This window comes from Syngnathus leptorhynchus, unplaced genomic scaffold, assembly GCF_054491065.1.
Source record: "Syngnathus leptorhynchus isolate UIUO unplaced genomic scaffold, UIUO_Slep HiC_scaffold_402, whole genome shotgun sequence".
NCBI lineage: Eukaryota > Metazoa > Chordata > Actinopteri > Syngnathiformes > Syngnathidae > Syngnathus > Syngnathus leptorhynchus.
This window is the reverse complement of record NW_028232353.1, coordinates 15,001-32,500: the sequence shown is the minus strand read 5'-3', so window position 1 is coordinate 32,500 and position 17,500 is coordinate 15,001.

Here is a 17,500-nt window from a genome sequence, read left to right as displayed (position 1 = left end):
CCAGCCTGGGTGGCTGGTGGCTCCATAGCTCCATACTTCCATAGCTCCAGTCAGAGAGTGTGCTAAAATTGCACTAAGTGCGAAAGCCCATTCATTTACAACGGCGTGTCCACAAGGCGGCGACATTTCCCCGTTACCGGTGGCTGCGCGGCGGGTGAGTGACAGAGCTTATCCGAGCGGCTGGAACTCTGCGCCGGCGTGGTCGAGCGTGAGGCCTCGGCCCTTTGGCTGCCTGGTACCTAAAACACTTCCATTGATCCAGCCACGGAGGGTGCTGGCTGGTGGCTCCATAGCTCCATAGCTCCATACCTCCAGAGCTCCAGAGCTCCATAGCACCAGAGCTCCATAGCTCCATAGCACCACCAGAGCTCCATAGCACCAGAGCTCCATAGCACCAGAGCTCCATAGCTCCATAGCACCAGAGCTCCATAGCTCCATAGCACCAGAGCTCCATAGCTCCATAGCACCAGAGCTCCATAGCTCCATAGCTCCATAGCACCAGAGCTCCATAGCTCCATAGCACCAGAGCTCCATAGCTCCATAGCACCAGAGCTCCATAGCTCCATAGCACCAGAGCTCCATAGCTCCATAGCACCAGAGCTCCATAGCTCCATAGCACCAGAGCTCCATAGCTCCATAGCACCAGAGCTCCATAGCTCCATAGCACCAGAGCTCCATAGCTCCATAGCACCAGAGCTCCATAGCTCCATAGCACCAGAGCTCCATAGCTCCATAGCTCCAGGGCTCCATAGCTCCAGGGCTCCATAGCTCCATAGCTCCAGGGCTCCATAGCTCCAGGGCTCCAGGGCTCCATAGCTCCATACCTCCAGAGCTCCATAGCTCCATACTTCCAGAGCTCCATAGCTCCATAGCTCCATACTTCCATAGCTCCAGCCGCGGAGGGTGCTGGCTGGTGGCTCCATAGCTCCATACTTCCATACTTGCAGCCACGGAGTTGGCTAAAATTGCACTAAGTGCGAAAGCCCATTCATTTACAACGGCGTGTCCGCCAGGCGGCGACATTTCCCCGTTACCGGTGGCTGCGCGGCGGGTGAGTGACAGAGCTTATCCGAGCGGCTGGAACTCTGCGCCGGCGTGGTCGAGCGTGAGGCCCCGGCCCTTTGGCTGCCTGGTACCTAAAACACTTCCATTGATCCAGCCACGGAGGGTGCTGGCTGGTGGCTCCATAGCTCCATAGCTCCATAGCACCAGAGCTCCATAGCTCCATAGCACCAGAGCTCCATAGCTCCATAGCACCAGAGCTCCATAGCTCCATAGCACCAGAGCTCCAGAGCTCCATAGCACCAGAGCTCCAGAGCTCCATAGCACCAGAGCTCCATAGCTCCATAGCACCAGAGCTCCAGAGCTCCATAGCACCAGAGCTCCATAGCTCCATAGCACCAGAGCTCCATAGCTCCATAGCACCAGAGCTCCATAGCTCCATAGCACCAGAGCTCCATAGCTCCATAGCACCAGAGCTCCATAGCTCCATAGCTCCAGGGCTCCATAGCTCCAGGGCTCCATAGCTCCATAGCTCCAGGGCTCCATAGCTCCAGGGCTCCAGGGCTCCATAGCTCCAGGGCTCCAGGGCTCCATAGCTCCATACCTCCAGAGCTCCATAGCTCCATACTTCCAGAGCTCCATAGCTCCATAGCGCCATACTTCCATAGCTCCATAGCTCCATACTTCCATAGCACCAGAGCTCCATAGCTCCAGAGCTCCATAGCTCCAGCCTGGGTGGCTGGTGGCTCCATAGCTCCATACTTCCATAGCTCCAGTCAGAGAGTTGGCGAAAATTGCACTAAGTGCGAAAGCCCATTCATTTACAACGGCGTGTCCACAAGGCGGCGACATTTCCCCGTTACCGGTGGCTGCGCGGCGGGTGAGTGACAGAGCTTATCCGAGCGGCTGGAACTCTGCGCCGGCGTGGTCGAGCGTGAGGCCTCGGCCCTTTGGCTGCCTGGTACCTAAAACACTTCCATTGATCCAGCCACGGAGGGTGCTGGCTGGTGGCTCCATAGCTCCATAGCTCCATAGCTCCATAGCTCCATAGCTCCATACTTCCATAGCTCCATACTTCCATAGCTCCAGACTTCCATAGCTCCATAGCTCCATAGCTCCATAGCTCCATACTTCCAGAGCGCCATAGCTCCATAGCACCAGAGCTCCAGAGCTCCATAGCTCCATAGCTCCATAGCCCCAGAGCTCCATAGCTCCATAGCTCCATAGCTCCAGAGCTCCATACTTCCATAGCTCCAGAGCTCCAGCCTGTCTGGTGGCTCCATAGCTCCATAGCTCCATACTTGCAGCCACGGAGCTGGCGAAAATTGCACTAAGTGCGAAAGCCCATTCATTTACAACGGCGTGTCCACAAGGCGGCGACATTTCCCCGTTACCGGTGGCTGCTTAGCGGGAGAGTGACAGAGCTTATCCGAGCGGCTGGAACTCTGGGCCGGCCTGGTCGAGCGGCTGGCCTCGGTAGTTGAGGTACCAGGGGCGGGCTGGGGAGCTCCAGGCGGGGCTTGTGAGAGAGTGTAGCCGAGCGGCTGGAACTCTGGGCCGGCGTGGTTGAGCAGCATGCCCGCGGAGGTGGCTCTTCCATAGGCACGGAGGGTGCTGGAGCTCCACACTTCCCTAGGCACGGAGGGTGCTGGAGCTCCACACTTCCATAGCTCCAGGCACGGAGGGTGCTGGAGCTCCACACTTCCATAGGCACGGAGGGTGCTGGAGCTCCATACTTCCATAGCTCCAGGCACGGAGGGTGCTGGAGCGCCACACTTCCATAGGCAGGGAGGGTGCTGGAGCTCCACACTTCCATAGGCACGGAGGGTGCTGGAGCTCCACACTTCCATAGGCAGGGAGGGTGCTGGAGCTCCACACTTCCATAGGCAGGGAGGGTGCTGGAGCTCCACACTTCCATAGGCAGGGAGGGTGCTGGAGCTCCACACTTCCATAGGCAGGGAGGGTGCTGGAGCTCCACACTTCCATAGGCAGGGAGGGTGCTGGAGCTCCACACTTCCATAGGCAGGGAGGGTGCTGGAGCTCCACACTTCCATAGGCAGGGAGGGTGCTGGAGCTCCACACTTCCATAGGCAGGGAGGGTGCTGGAGCTCCACACTTCCATAGGCAGGGAGGGTGCTGGAGCTCCACACTTCCATAGGCAGGGAGGGTGCTGGAGCTCCACACTTCCATAGGCAGGGAGGGTGCTGGAGCTCCACACTTCCATAGGCAGGGAGGGTGCTGGAGCTCCACACTTCCATAGGCAGGGAGGGTGCTGGAGCTCCACACTTCCATAGGCAGGGAGGGTGCTGGAGCTCCACACTTCCATAGGCAGGGAGGGTGCTGGAGCTCCACACTTCCATAGGCAGGGAGGGTGCTGGAGCTCCACACTTCCATAGGCAGGGAGGGTGCTGGAGCTCCACACTTCCATAGGCAGGGAGGGTGCTGGAGCTCCACACTTCCATAGGCAGGGAGGGTGCTGGAGCTCCACACTTCCATAGGCAGGGAGGGTGCTGGAGCTCCACACTTCCATAGGCAGGGAGGGTGCTGGAGCTCCACACTTCCATAGGCAGGGAGGGTGCTGGAGCTCCACACTTCCATAGGCAGGGAGGGTGCTGGAGCTCCACACTTCCATAGGCAGGGAGGGTGCTGGAGCTCCACACTTCCATAGGCAGGGAGGGTGCTGGAGCTCCACACTTCCATAGGCAGGGAGGGTGCTGGAGCTCCACACTTCCATAGGCAGGGAGGGTGCTGGAGCTCCACACTTCCATAGGCAGGGAGGGTGCTGGAGCTCCACACTTCCATAGGCAGGGAGGGTGCTGGAGCTCCACACTTCCATAGGCAGGGAGGGTGCTGGAGCTCCACACTTCCATAGGCAGGGAGGGTGCTGGAGCTCCACACTTCCATAGGCAGGGAGGGTGCTGGAGCTCCACACTTCCATAGGCAGGGAGGGTGCTGGAGCTCCACACTTCCATAGGCAGGGAGGGTGCTGGAGCTCCACACTTCCATAGGCAGGGAGGGTGCTGGAGCTCCACACTTCCATAGGCAGGGAGGGTGCTGGAGCTCCACACTTCCATAGGCAGGGAGGGTGCTGGAGCTCCACACTTCCATAGGCAGGGAGGGTGCTGGAGCTCCACACTTCCATAGGCAGGGAGGGTGCTGGAGCTCCACACTTCCATAGGCAGGGAGGGTGCTGGAGCTCCACACTTCCATAGGCAGGGAGGGTGCTGGAGCTCCACACTTCCATAGGCAGGGAGGGTGCTGGAGCTCCACACTTCCATAGGCAGGGAGGGTGCTGGAGCTCCACACTTCCATAGGCAGGGAGGGTGCTGGAGCTCCACACTTCCATAGGCAGGGAGGGTGCTGGAGCTCCACACTTCCATAGGCAGGGAGGGTGCTGGAGCTCCACACTTCCATAGGCAGGGAGGGTGCTGGAGCTCCACACTTCCATAGGCAGGGAGGGTGCTGGAGCTCCACACTTCCATAGGCAGGGAGGGTGCTGGAGCTCCACACTTCCATAGGCAGGGAGGGTGCTGGAGCTCCACACTTCCATAGGCAGGGAGGGTGCTGGAGCTCCACACTTCCATAGGCAGGGAGGGTGCTGGAGCTCCACACTTCCATAGGCAGGGAGGGTGCTGGAGCTCCACACTTCCATAGGCAGGGAGGGTGCTGGAGCTCCACACTTCCATAGGCAGGGAGGGTGCTGGAGCTCCACACTTCCATAGGCAGGGAGGGTGCTGGAGCTCCACACTTCCATAGGCAGGGAGGGTGCTGGAGCTCCACACTTCCATAGGCAGGGAGGGTGCTGGAGCTCCACACTTCCATAGGCAGGGAGGGTGCTGGAGCTCCACACTTCCATAGGCAGGGAGGGTGCTGGAGCTCCACACTTCCATAGGCAGGGAGGGTGCTGGCACATCCACACTTCCAGCCACGGAGCATGCTGGCACTTCCACCTTGCTTGCTAAGTCGGCGTGATCTTGCCCAAAAAGTCCCTCCTCACCTCCAGCTGGAAGTGGAAAAAAATCCTCCACCTGCTTGGCCGAGGTTCTGGAAGCCAGCAGCTCGCAGAATGTTGCCAAAGTTTCACTGGAAGGAAAAGAAAAGAGAAGACCGAGTGCGCATTTCACCTACCGCCGAATGTCCACAAGAGGGAAGTGTCACTCCGTCGCAGAATCTGCGCCGACGCACTCGGCACCCTTCGAATTTATGGTGCCGGTGCGGGTGTTCTGGGTGCAAAAAGGCCGCCCAAGTGGTAGAAAAAAATCAGACTTCGTCTCTTAGGTCGAAATTAATGCCAAGTTTTGAAATGCGCTGGCAGGGGTGGACCAGGGCCCGTTAGAAGTGCTTAGGCGAGGTCCTGGAAGCCTAACCCGGCGTGATCTTGTGCAAAAAGCCGCTGCTGAGCTCCAGCTGGAAGTGTAAAAAGAACCGGGCTGGATCAAAAAAAGAACCGGGCGGCCCGTTAAAATTGCTTAGCCGAGGTCCTGGAACCCTAACCCGGCGTGATCTTGTGCAAAAAGCCGCTGCTGAGCTCCAGCTGGAAGTGTAAAAAGAACCGGGCTGGTTCAAAAAAAGAACCGGGCGACCCGTTAGAAGTGCTTAGCCGAGGTCCTGGAAGCCTAACCCGGCGTGATCTTGTGCAAAAAGCCGCTGCTGAGCTCCAGCTGGAAGTGGAAAAAGAACCGGGCTGGATCAAAAAAGAACCGGGCTGGATCAAAAAAGAACCGGGCGGCCCGTTAAAATTGCTTAGCCGAGGTCCTGGAAGCCTAACACGGCGTGATCTTGTGCAAAAAACCGCTCCCGAGCTCCAGCTGGAAGTGTAAAAAGAACCGGGCTGGATAAAAAAAGAACCGGGCTGGATCAAAAAAGAACCGGGCGACCCGTTAAAATTGCTTAGCCGAGGTCCTGGAAGCCTAACCCGGCGTGATCTTGTGCAAAAAGCCGCTGCTGAGCTCCAGCTGGAAGTGGAAAAAGAACCGGGCTGGATCAAAAAAGAACCGGGCTGGATCAAAAAAGAACCGGGCGGCCCGTTAAAATTGCTTAGCCGAGGTCCTGGAAGCCTAACACGGCGTGATCTTGTGCAAAAAACCGCTCCCGAGCTCCAGCTGGAAGTGTAAAAAGAACCGGGCTGGATAAAAAAAGAACCGGGCTGGATCAAAAAAGAACCGGGCGACCCGTTAAAATTGCTTAGCCGAGGTCCTGGAAGCCTAACACGGCGTGATCTTGTGCAAAAAGCCGCTCCCGAGCTCCAGCTGGAAGTGTAAAAAGAACCGGGCTGGATAAAAAAAGAACCGGGCTGGATCAAAAAAGAACCGGGCGACCCGTTAAAATTGCTTAGCCGAGGTCCTGGAAGCCTAACCCGGCGTGATCTTGTGCAAATAGCCGCTGCCGAGCTCCAGCTGGAAGTGTGAAAAGAACCGGGCTGGATAAAAAAAAGAACCGGGCTGGATCAAAAAAGAACCGGGCGACCCGTTAAAATTGCTTAGCCGAGGTCCTGGAAGCCTAACACGGCGTGATCTTGTGCAAAAAACCGCTCCCGAGCTCCAGCTGGAAGTGTAAAAAGAACCGGGCTGGATAAAAAAAGAACCGGGCTGGATCAAAAAAGAACCGGGCGACCCGTTAAAATTGCTTAGCCGAGGTCCTGGAAGCCTAACCCGGCGTGATCTTGTGCAAAAAGCCGCTCCCGAGCTCCAGCTGGAAGTGTAAAAAGAACCGGGCTGGATAAAAAAAGAACCGGGCTGGATCAAAAAAGAACCGGGCGACCCGTTAAAATTGCTTAGCCGAGGTCCTGGAAGCCTAACACGGCGTGTTCTTGTGCAAAAAGCCGCTCCCAAGCTCCAGCTGGAAGTGTAAAAAGAACCGGGCTGGATAAAAAAAAGAACCGGGCTGGATCAAAAAAGAACCGGGCGACCCGTTAAAATTGCTTAGCCGAGGTCCTGGAAGCCTAACACGGCGTGATCTTGTGCAAAAAGCCGCTCCCGAGCTCCAGCTGGAAGTGTAAAAAGAACCGGGCTGGATAAAAAAAGAACCGGGCTGGATAAAAAAAAGAACCGGGCGACCCGTTAAAATTGCTTAGCCGAGGTCCTGGAAGCCTAACACGGCGTGTTCTTGTGCAAAAAGCCGCTCCCGAGCTCCAGCTGGAAGTGTAAAAAGAACCAGGCTGGATAAAAAAAAGAACCGGGCTGGATCAAAAAAGAACCGGGCGACCCGTTAAAATTGCTTAGCCGAGGTCCTGGAAGCCTAACACGGCGTGATCTTGTGCAAAAAGCCGCTCCCGAGCTCCAGCTGGAAGTGTAAAAAGAACCGGGCTGGATAAAAAAAGAACCGGGCTGGATAAAAAAAAGAACCGGGCGACCCGTTAAAATTGCTTAGCCGAGGTCCTGGAAGCCTAACACGGCGTGTTCTTGTGCAAAAAGCCGCTCCCGAGCTCCAGCTGGAAGTGTAAAAAGAACCAGGCTGGATAAAAAAAAGAACCGGGCTGGATCAAAAAAGAACCGGGCGACCCGTTAAAATTGCTTAGCCGAGGTCCTGGAAGCCTAACACGGCGTGATCTTGTGCAAAAAGCCGCTCCCGAGCTCCAGCTGGAAGTGTAAAAAGAACCGGGCTGGATAAAAAAAGAACCGGGCTGGATAAAAAAAAGAACCGGGCGACCCGTTAAAATTGCTTAGCCGAGGTCCTGGAAGCCTAACACGGCGTGATCTTGTGCAAAAAGCCGCTCCCGAGCTCCAGCTGGAAGTGTAAAAAGAACCAGGCTGGATAAAAAAAAGAACCGGGCTGGATCAAAAAAGAACCGGGCGACCCGTTAAAATTGCTTAGCCGAGGTCCTGGAAGCCTAACACGGCGTGTTCTTGTGCAAAAAGCCGCTCCCGAGCTCCAGCTGGAAGTGTAAAAAGAACCAGGCTGGATAAAAAAAAGAACCGGGCTGGTTCAAAAAAGAACCGGGCAACCCGTTAAAATTGCTTAGCCGAGGTCCTGGAAGCCTAACACGGCGTGTTCTTGTGCAAAAAGCCGCTCCCGAGCTCCAGCTGGAAGTGTAAAAAGAACCAGGCTGGATAAAAAAAAGAACCGGGCTGGATCAAAAAAGAACCGGGCGACCCGTTAAAATTGCTTAGCCGAGGTCCTGGAAGCCTAACACGGCGTGTTCTTGTGCAAAAAGCCGCTCCCGAGCTCCAGCTGGAAGTGTAAAAAGAACCAGGCTGGATAAAAAAAAGAACCGGGCTGGTTCAAAAAAGAACCGGGCAACCCGTTAAAATTGCTTAGCCGAGGTCCTGGAAGCCTAACACGGCGTGATCTTGTGCAAAAAGCCGCTCCCGAGCTCCAGCTGGAAGTGTAAAAAGAACCGGGCTGGATAAAAAAAGAACCGGGCTGGATAAAAAAAAAGAACCGGGCGACCCGTTAAAATTGCTTAGCCGAGGTCCTGGAAGCCTAACACGGCGTGATCTTGTGCAAAAAGCCGCTCCCGAGCTCCAGCTGGAAGTGTAAAAAGAACCAGGCTGGATAAAAAAAAGAACCGGGCTGGATCAAAAAAGAACCGGGCGACCCGTTAAAATTGCTTAGCCGAGGTCCTGGAAGCCTAACACGGCGTGATCTTGTGCAAAAAGCCGCTCCCGAGCTCCAGCTGGAAGTGTAAAAAGAACCAGGCTGGATAAAAAAAAGAACCGGGCTGGATCAAAAAAGAACCGGGCGACCCGTTAAAATTGCTTAGCCGAGGTCCTGGAAGCCTAACACGGCGTGTTCTTGTGCAAAAAGCCGCTCCCGAGCTCCAGCTGGAAGTGTAAAAAGAACCAGGCTGGATAAAAAAAAGAACCGGGCTGGATCAAAAAAGAACCGGGCGACCCGTTAAAATTGCTTAGCCGAGGTCCTGGAAGCCTAACACGGCGTGTTCTTGTGCAAAAAGCCGCTCCCGAGCTCCAGCTGGAAGTGTAAAAAGAACCAGGCTGGATAAAAAAAAGAACCGGGCTGGATCAAAAAAGAACCGGGCGACCCGTTAAAATTGCTTAGCTGAGGTCCTGGAAGCCTAACACGGCGTGATCTTGTGCAAAAAGCCGCTCCCGAGCTCCAGCTGGAAGTGTAAAAAGAACCGGGCTGGATAAAAAAAAAGAACCGGGCTGGTTCAAAAAAGAACCGGGCAACCCGTTAAAATTGCTTAGCCGAGGTCCTGGAAGCCTAACCCGGCGTGATCTTGCCCGAAAGTCGGCCTCTATACTTCCATTTTAGGTACCAGGGGCTATTAGTGTACTTGGTCCCACTAGTCAGTGTACTCATCCAGTTACCCCCCGTTTTCCAAAACACCATCGGCACGTATAAGGGGGGGACTCTTGAGAGAGATGAGGTATATGGCAGCGCAACACCAATCCGCTCCGCGCTGGTTCCCATGTCGGCTACGGATGAATAAAACCAGCCTGTCCCCCCTGGAGCTCACGAGACACGGAATTTTTTCTAAGTGCCAACGGCTCTTCCGAGCAAACGTGTCCGCTCCGGCTGGTTCCCCCGTCGGCCTCGAATGACGAAAAATGCCGGTCTCCGCCCGGAGCTCATGACAAACGAAAAATTTTCTAAGTGCCAACGGCACTAGCGAGCGAATGTGTCCGCTCGGCGCTGGTTCCCGGGTCGAACCCGGAAGACGAAAAACGCCGCTCTCCGCCCGGAGCTCATGACAAACGAAAAATTTTCTAAGTGCCAACGGCACTAGCGAGCGAATGTGTCCGCTCGGCGCTGGTTCCCGGGTCGAACCCGGAAGACGAAAAACGCCGCTCTCCGCCCGGAGCTCATGACAAACGAAAAATTTTCTAAGTGCCAACGGCACTAGCGAGCGAATGTGTCCGCTCGGCGCTGGTTCCCGGGTCGAACCCGGAAGACGAAAAACGCCGCTCTCCGCCCGGAGCTCATGACAAACGAAACATTTTCTAAGTGCCAACGGCACTAGCGAGCGAATGTGTCCGCTCGGCGCTGGTTCCCGGGTCGAACCCGGAAGACGAAAAACGCCGCTCTCCGCCCGGAGCTCATGACAAACGAAAAATTTTCTAAGTGCCAACGGCACTTGCGAGCGAATGTGTCCGCTCGGCGCTGGTTCCCGGGTCGGACCCGGAAGACGAAAAACGCCGGTCTCCGCCCGGAGCTCATGACAAACGAAAAATTTTCTAAGTGCCAACGGCACTAGCGAGCGAATGTGTCCGCTCGGCGCTGGTTCCCGGGTCGGACCCGGAAGACGAAAAACGCCGGTCCTCGCCTGGAGGTCCCAGCAAAATCGGCGAAAAAACGACTAAGTGTCAACTTTCGAAAAAACGACTAAGTGCCCACGGCTCTGCGGGGCTTGTGAGTCCGCCCCGCGCCGGTTCGGTGGTCGGCCTCAAAAAGCAAAAAATCAGCCTCTCTCCCTGGAGCTCACCTCGAGGTACCAGGGGGTGAGGTACCCGGGCTAAGGTGCAGTACCTTTTTTGGTCTTCAGGTGCGCCAGAGTACAATGAAATGGTCCCAGTAGTCAGTGTACTCATCGACTTTCCCCCCGTTTTCCAAAGCACCTCGTTTACGAGTATGGAGGAGATGGTGCTGGTCTCCCCACGGCGTCGGACACGCCGTCCTCGACAGCACAAGGTCGGATAGAAGACCTGGAAAGCGCCGTGGCACGCGCTGGAGGTGGGCACTTTGGCGAAAAAACGACTAAGTGTCAACTTTCGAAAAAACGACTAAGTGTCAACTTTCGAAAAAACGGCTAAGTGTCAACTTTCGAAAAAACGACTAAGTGTCACCTCTCTGAAAAAATGGCAAAGTGTCGCCTCTCTGAAATTTTTCTAAGTGCCCACGGCTCTGCGGGCTCGTGCATCCGAGCCGCGCCGGTTCTGCAACCGGCCTAGAATGACGAAAAATAACGGTCTCCTCCTGGAGCTCACAGCCAATTGTGGCGAAAAAGTGGCAAAGTGCCCACGGCCCTGCCGAGCTTTGGCGTCCGCTCAGCGCCGGTGCCGCAGTCGGCCTCGAATGACGAAAAATGACGGTCTCCTCCTGGAGCTCACAGCCAACTTGGCAAAAAGTTTCTAAGTGCCCACGGCCCTGCCGAGCTTTGGCGTCCGCCCAGCGCCGGTTCCGCAGTCGGCCTCGAATGACGAAAAATAACGGTCTCCTCCTGGAGCTCACAGCCAACTTGGCAAAAAGTTTCTAAGTGCCCACGGCCCTGCCGAGCTTTGGCGTCCGCTCAGCGCCGGTGCCGCAGTCGGCCTCGAATGACGAAAAATGACGGTCTCCTCCTGGAGCTCACAGCCAACTTGGCAAAAAGTTTCTAAGTGCCCACGGCCCTGCCGAGCTTTGGCGTCCGCCCAGCGCCGGTTCCGCAGTCGGCCTCGAATGACGAAAAATAACGGTCTCCTCCTGGAGCTCACAGCCAACTTGGCAAAAAGTTTCTAAGTGCCCACGGCCCTGCCGAGCTTTGGCGTCCGCTCAGCGCCGGTGCCGCAGTCGGCCTCGAATGACGAAAAATGACGGTCTCCTCCTGGAGCTCACAGCCAACTTGGCAAAAAGTTTCTAAGTGCCCACGGCCCTGCCGAGCTTTGGCGTCCGCCCAGCGCCGGTTCCGCAGTCGGCCTCGAATGACGAAAAATAACGGTCTCCTCCTGGAGCTCACAGCCAACTTGGCAAAAAGTTTCTAAGTGCCCACGGCCCTGCCGAGCTTTGGCGTCCGCTCAGCGCCGGTGCCGCAGTCGGCCTCGAATGACGAAAAATGACGGTCTCCTCCTGGAGCTCACAGCCAACTTGGCAAAAAGTTTCTAAGTGCCCACGGCCCTGCCGAGCTTTGGCGTCCGCCCAGCGCCGGTTCCGCAGTCGGCCTCGAATGACGAAAAATAACGGTCTCCTCCTGGAGCTCACAGCCAACTTGGCAAAAAGTTTCTAAGTGCCCACGGCCCTGCCGAGCTTTGGCGTCCGCCCAGCGCCGGTTCCGCAGTCGGCCTCGAATGACGAAAAATAACGGTCTCCTCCTGGAGCTCACAGCCAACTTGGCAAAAAGTTTCTAAGTGCCCACGGCCCTGCCGAGCTTTGGCGTCCGCCCAGCGCCGGTTCCGCAGTCGGCCTCGAATGACGAAAAATAACGGTCTCCTCCTGGAGCTCACAGCCAACTTGGCAAAAAGTTTCTAAGTGCCCACGGCCCTGCCGAGCTTTGGCGTCCGCTCAGCGCCGGTTCCGCAGTCGGCCTCGAATGACGAAAAATGACGGTCTCCTCCTGGAGCTCACAGCCAACTTGGCAAAAAGTTTCTAAGTGCCCACGGCCCTGCCGAGCTTTGGCGTCCGCCCAGCGCCGGTTCCGCAGTCGGCCTCGAATGACGAAAAATAACGGTCTCCTCCTGGAGCTCACAGCCAACTTGGCAAAAAGTTTCTAAGTGCCCACGGCCCTGCCGAGCTTTGGCGTCCGCTCAGCGCCGGTGCCGCAGTCGGCCTCGAATGACGAAAAATGACGGTCTCCTCCTGGAGCTCACAGCCAACTTGGCAAAAAGTTTCTAAGTGCCCACGGCCCTGCCGAGCTTTGGCGTCCGCCCAGCGCCGGTTCCGCAGTCGGCCTCGAATGACGAAAAATAACGGTCTCCTCCTGGAGCTCACAGCCAACTTGGCAAAAAGTTTCTAAGTGCCCACGGCCCTGCCGAGCTTTGGCGTCCGCCCAGCGCCGGTTCCGCAGTCGGCCTCGAATGACGAAAAATAACGGTCTCCTCCTGGAGCTCACAGCCAACTTGGCAAAAAGTTTCTAAGTGCCCACGGCCCTGCCGAGCTTTGGCGTCCGCCCAGCGCCGGTTCCGCAGTCGGCCTCGAATGACGAAAAATAACGGTCTCCTCCTGGAGCTCACAGCCAACTTGGCAAAAAGTTTCTAAGTGCCCACGGCCCTGCCGAGCTTTGGCGTCCGCTCAGCGCCGGTTCCGCAGTCGGCCTCGAATGACGAAAAATGACGGTCTCCTCCTGGAGCTCACAGCCAACTTGGCAAAAAGTTTCTAAGTGCCCACGGCCCTGCCGAGCTTTGGCGTCCGCCCAGCGCCGGTTCCGCAGTCGGCCTCGAATGACGAAAAATAACGGTCTCCTCCTGGAGCTCACAGCCAACTTGGCAAAAAGTTTCTAAGTGCCCACGGCCCTGCCGAGCTTTGGCGTCCGCTCAGCGCCGGTGCCGCAGTCGGCCTCGAATGACGAAAAATGACGGTCTCCTCCTGGAGCTCACAGCCAACTTGGCAAAAAGTTTCTAAGTGCCCACGGCCCTGCCGAGCTTTGGCGTCCGCCCAGCGCCGGTTCCGCAGTCGGCCTCGAATGACGAAAAATAACGGTCTCCTCCTGGAGCTCACAGCCAACTTGGCAAAAAGTTTCTAAGTGCCCACGGCCCTGCCGAGCTTTGGCGTCCGCCCAGCGCCGGTTCCGCAGTCGGCCTCGAATGACGAAAAATAACGGTCTCCTCCTGGAGCTCACAGCCAACTTGGCAAAAAGTTTCTAAGTGCCCACGGCCCTGCCGAGCTTTGGCGTCCGCCCAGCGCCGGTTCCGCAGTCGGCCTCGAATGACGAAAAATAACGGTCTCCTCCTGGAGCTCACAGCCAACTTGGCAAAAAGTTTCTAAGTGCCCACGGCCCTGCCGAGCTTTGGCGTCCGCTCAGCGCCGGTTCCGCAGTCGGCCTCGAATGACGAAAAATGACGGTCTCCTCCTGGAGCTCACAGCCAACTTGGCAAAAAGTTTCTAAGTGCCCACGGCCCTGCCGAGCTTTGGCGTCCGCCCAGCGCCGGTTCCGCAGTCGGCCTCGAATGACGAAAAATAACGGTCTCCTCCTGGAGCTCACAGCCAACTTGGCAAAAAGTTTCTAAGTGCCCACGGCCCTGCCGAGCTTTGGCGTCCGCTCAGCGCCGGTGCCGCAGTCGGCCTCGAATGACGAAAAATGACGGTCTCCTCCTGGAGCTCACAGCCAACTTGGCAAAAAGTTTCTAAGTGCCCACGGCCCTGCCGAGCTTTGGCGTCCGCCCAGCGCCGGTTCCGCAGTCGGCCTCGAATGACGAAAAATAACGGTCTCCTCCTGGAGCTCACAGCCAACTTGGCAAAAAGTTTCTAAGTGCCCACGGCCCTGCCGAGCTTTGGCGTCCGCTCAGCGCCGGTTCCGCAGTCGGCCTCGAATGACGAAAAATAACGGTCTCCTCCTGGAGCTCACAGCCAACTTGGCAAAAAGTTTCTAAGTGCCCACGGCCCTGCCGAGCTTTGGCGTCCGCCCAGCGCCGGTTCCGCAGTCGGCCTCGAATGACGAAAAATAACGGTCTCCTCCTGGAGCTCACAGCCAACTTGGCAAAAAGTTTCTAAGTGTCACATCTCTGAAAAAACGGCTAAGTGTCGACTTTCGAAAAAACGGCAAAGTGTCACATCTCTGAAAAAACGGCTAAGTGTCGACTTTCGAAAAAACGGCTAAGTGTCAACTTTCGAAAAAACGGCTAAGTGTCGCCTCTCTGAAAAAACGGCAAAGTGTCAACTTTCGAAAAAACGACAGAGTGTCGCCTCTCTGAAAAAACGACTAAGTGTCGACTCTGAGAAAATGGCAAAGTGCCCACGGCTCTGCGGGCTCGTGCATCCGACCCGCGCCGGTTCCCCAGCCGGCCTGAAATAAGGCAAAACCAGCCTCTCCGCCTGGAGCTCAGAGCCAACTTGGCGAATATTTTCTAAGTGCCCACGGCTCTGCGTGGCTACGGCGTCTGCCCAGCGCCGGTTCCTGGGTCGAACCCCGAGGACGAGGAATGCCGGTCTCCGCCTGGAGGTCCCAGCTTAATCGGCGAAAATTTTCTAAGTGCCCACGGCTCTGCCGGGCTCGTGCATCCGACCCGCGCCGGTTCCCCAGCCGGCCTGAAATAAGGCAAAACCAGGCTCTCCCCCTGGAGCTCAGAGCCAATTGTGGCGAAAAAACGACTAAGTGTCAACTTTCGAAAAAACGACTAAGTGTCAACTTTCCAAAAAAACGGCTAAGTGTCGACTTTCGAAAAAACGACTAAGTGTCGCCTCTCTGAAAAAACGGCAAAGTGTCAACTTTCGAAAAAACGACTAAGTGTCAACTTTCGAAAAAACGACTAAGTGTCACCTCTCTGAAAAAATGGCAAAGTGTCAACTGCGAATGTGGTGGTGCATGGAAGGAAGTGGAGGACGGCCGGCTCCTTAAACACAGGCCGAAGAGGAGCGTCAGGGCCGGCTCCTTAAACACGGACCGAGTGTCGCCCTTAACACAGACCAAGCGGAGGACGGCCGCCTCCCTAAATACAGGCCGAACCGGAGCGCGAGGGCCGCTCCTTAAACACGGACCGAGTGTCGCCCTTAACACAGACCAAGGGGAGGACGGCCGCCTCCTTAAACACAGGCCGGAGAGGAGCGTCAGGGCCAGGCTCCTCAAACATGGACAGAGTTTCGCCCTTAACACAGACCAAGGGGAGGACGGCCGCCTCCTTAAACACAGGCCGGAGAGGAGCGTCAGGGCCAGGCTCCTCAAACATGGACCGAGTGTCGCCCTTAACACAGACCAAGGGGAGGACGGCCGCCTCCTTAAACACAGGCCGGAGAGGAGCGTCAGGGCCAGGCTCCTCAAACATGGACCGAGTGTCGCCCTTAACACGGACCAAGGGGAGGACGGCCGCCTCCTTAAACACAGGCCGGAGAGGAGCGTCAGGGCCAGGCTCCTCAAACATGGACCGAGTGTCGCCCTTAACACGGACCAAGGGGAGGACGGCCGCCTCCTTAAACACAGGCCGGAGAGGAGCGTCAGGGCCAGGCTCCTCAAACATGGACCGAGTGTCGCCCTTAACACAGACCAAGGGGAGGACGGCCGCCTCCTTAAACACAGGCCGGAGAGGAGCGTCAGGGCCAGGCTCCTCAAACATGGACCGAGTGTCGCCCTTAACACGGACCAAGGGGAGGACGGCCGCCTCCTTAAACACAGGCCGGAGAGGAGCGTCAGGGCCAGGCTCCTCAAACATGGACCGAGTGTCGCCCTTAACACGGACCAAGGGGAGGACGGCCGCCTCCTTAAACACAGGCCGGAGAGGAGCGTCAGGGCCAGGCTCCTCAAACATGGACAGAGTGTCGCCCTTAACACAGACCAAGCGGAGGACGGCCGCCTCCCTAAATACAGGCCGAACCGGAGCGCGAGTGTCGCTCCTTAAACACGGACCGAGTGGAGGACGGCCGCCTCCTTAAACACAGGCCGAACAAAATGACACAAAGTGTCAACTGCGAATGTTGTCCATCCAAGGAAGGAGCGTGATGCCCGGCCGGCTCCTTAAACACAGGCCGAGAGTCGCCCCGGACGGTCCGCCTCGCGGCGCCCGTCTGCTCGGATAAAATGACACAAAGTGTCAACTACGAATGTTGTCCATCCAAGGAGGGAGCGTGATGCCCGGCCGGCTCCGAAAACACAGGCCGAGAGTCGCCCCGGACGGTCCGCCTCGCGGCGCCCGTCTGCTCGGATAAAATGACACAAAGTGTCAACTGCGAATGTTGTCCATCCAAGGAAGGAGCGTGATGCCCGGCCGGCTCCTTAAACACAGGCCGAGAGTCGCCCCGGACGGTCCGCCTCGCGGCGCCCGCCCGCTCGGATAAAATGACACAAAGTGTCAACTACGAATGTTGTCCATCCAAGGAAGGAGCGTGATGCCCGGCCGGCTCCTTAAACACAGGCCGAGAGTCGCCCCGGACGGTCGCCTCGCGGCGCCCGTCTGCTCGGATAAAATGACACAAAGTGTCAACTACGAATGTTGTCCATCCAAGGAGGGAGCGTGATGCCCGGCCGGCTCCGAAAACACAGGCCGAGAGTCGCCCCGGACGGTCCGCCTCGCGGCGCCCGTCTGCTCGGATAAAATGACACAAAGTGTCAACTGCGAATGTTGTCCATCCAAGGAAGGAGCGTGATGCCCGGCCGGCTCCTTAAACACAGGCCGAGAGTCGCCCCGGACGGTCCGCCTCGCGGCGCCCGCCCGCTCGGATAAAATGACACAAAGTGTCAACTACGAATGTTGTCCATCCAAGGAAGGAGCGTGATGCCCGGCCGGCTCCTTAAACACAGGCCGAGAGTCGCCCCGGACGGTCGCCTCGCGGCGCCCGTCTGCTCGGATAAAATGACACAAAGTGTCAACTACGAATGTTGTCCATCCAAGGAGGGAGCGTGATGCCCGGCCGGCTCCGAAAACACAGGCCGAGAGTCGCCCCGGACGGTCCGCCTCGCGGCGCCCGTCTGCTCGGATAAAATGACACAAAGTGTCAACTACGAATGTTGTCCATCCAAGGAGGGAGCGTGAGGCCCGGCCGGCTCCGAAAACACAGGCCGAGAGTCGCCCCGGACGGTCCGCCTCTCGAGGCGCCCGCCCGCTCGGATAAAATGACACAAAGTGTCAACTACGAATGTTGTCCATCCAAGGAGGGAGCGTGATGCCCGGCCGGCTCCGAAAACACAGGCCGAGATTCGACCCCGGACGGGCCGTCTTCTCCCGGCGCCCGCCCGCGTACGCCCCCCATCCCCGGTCGC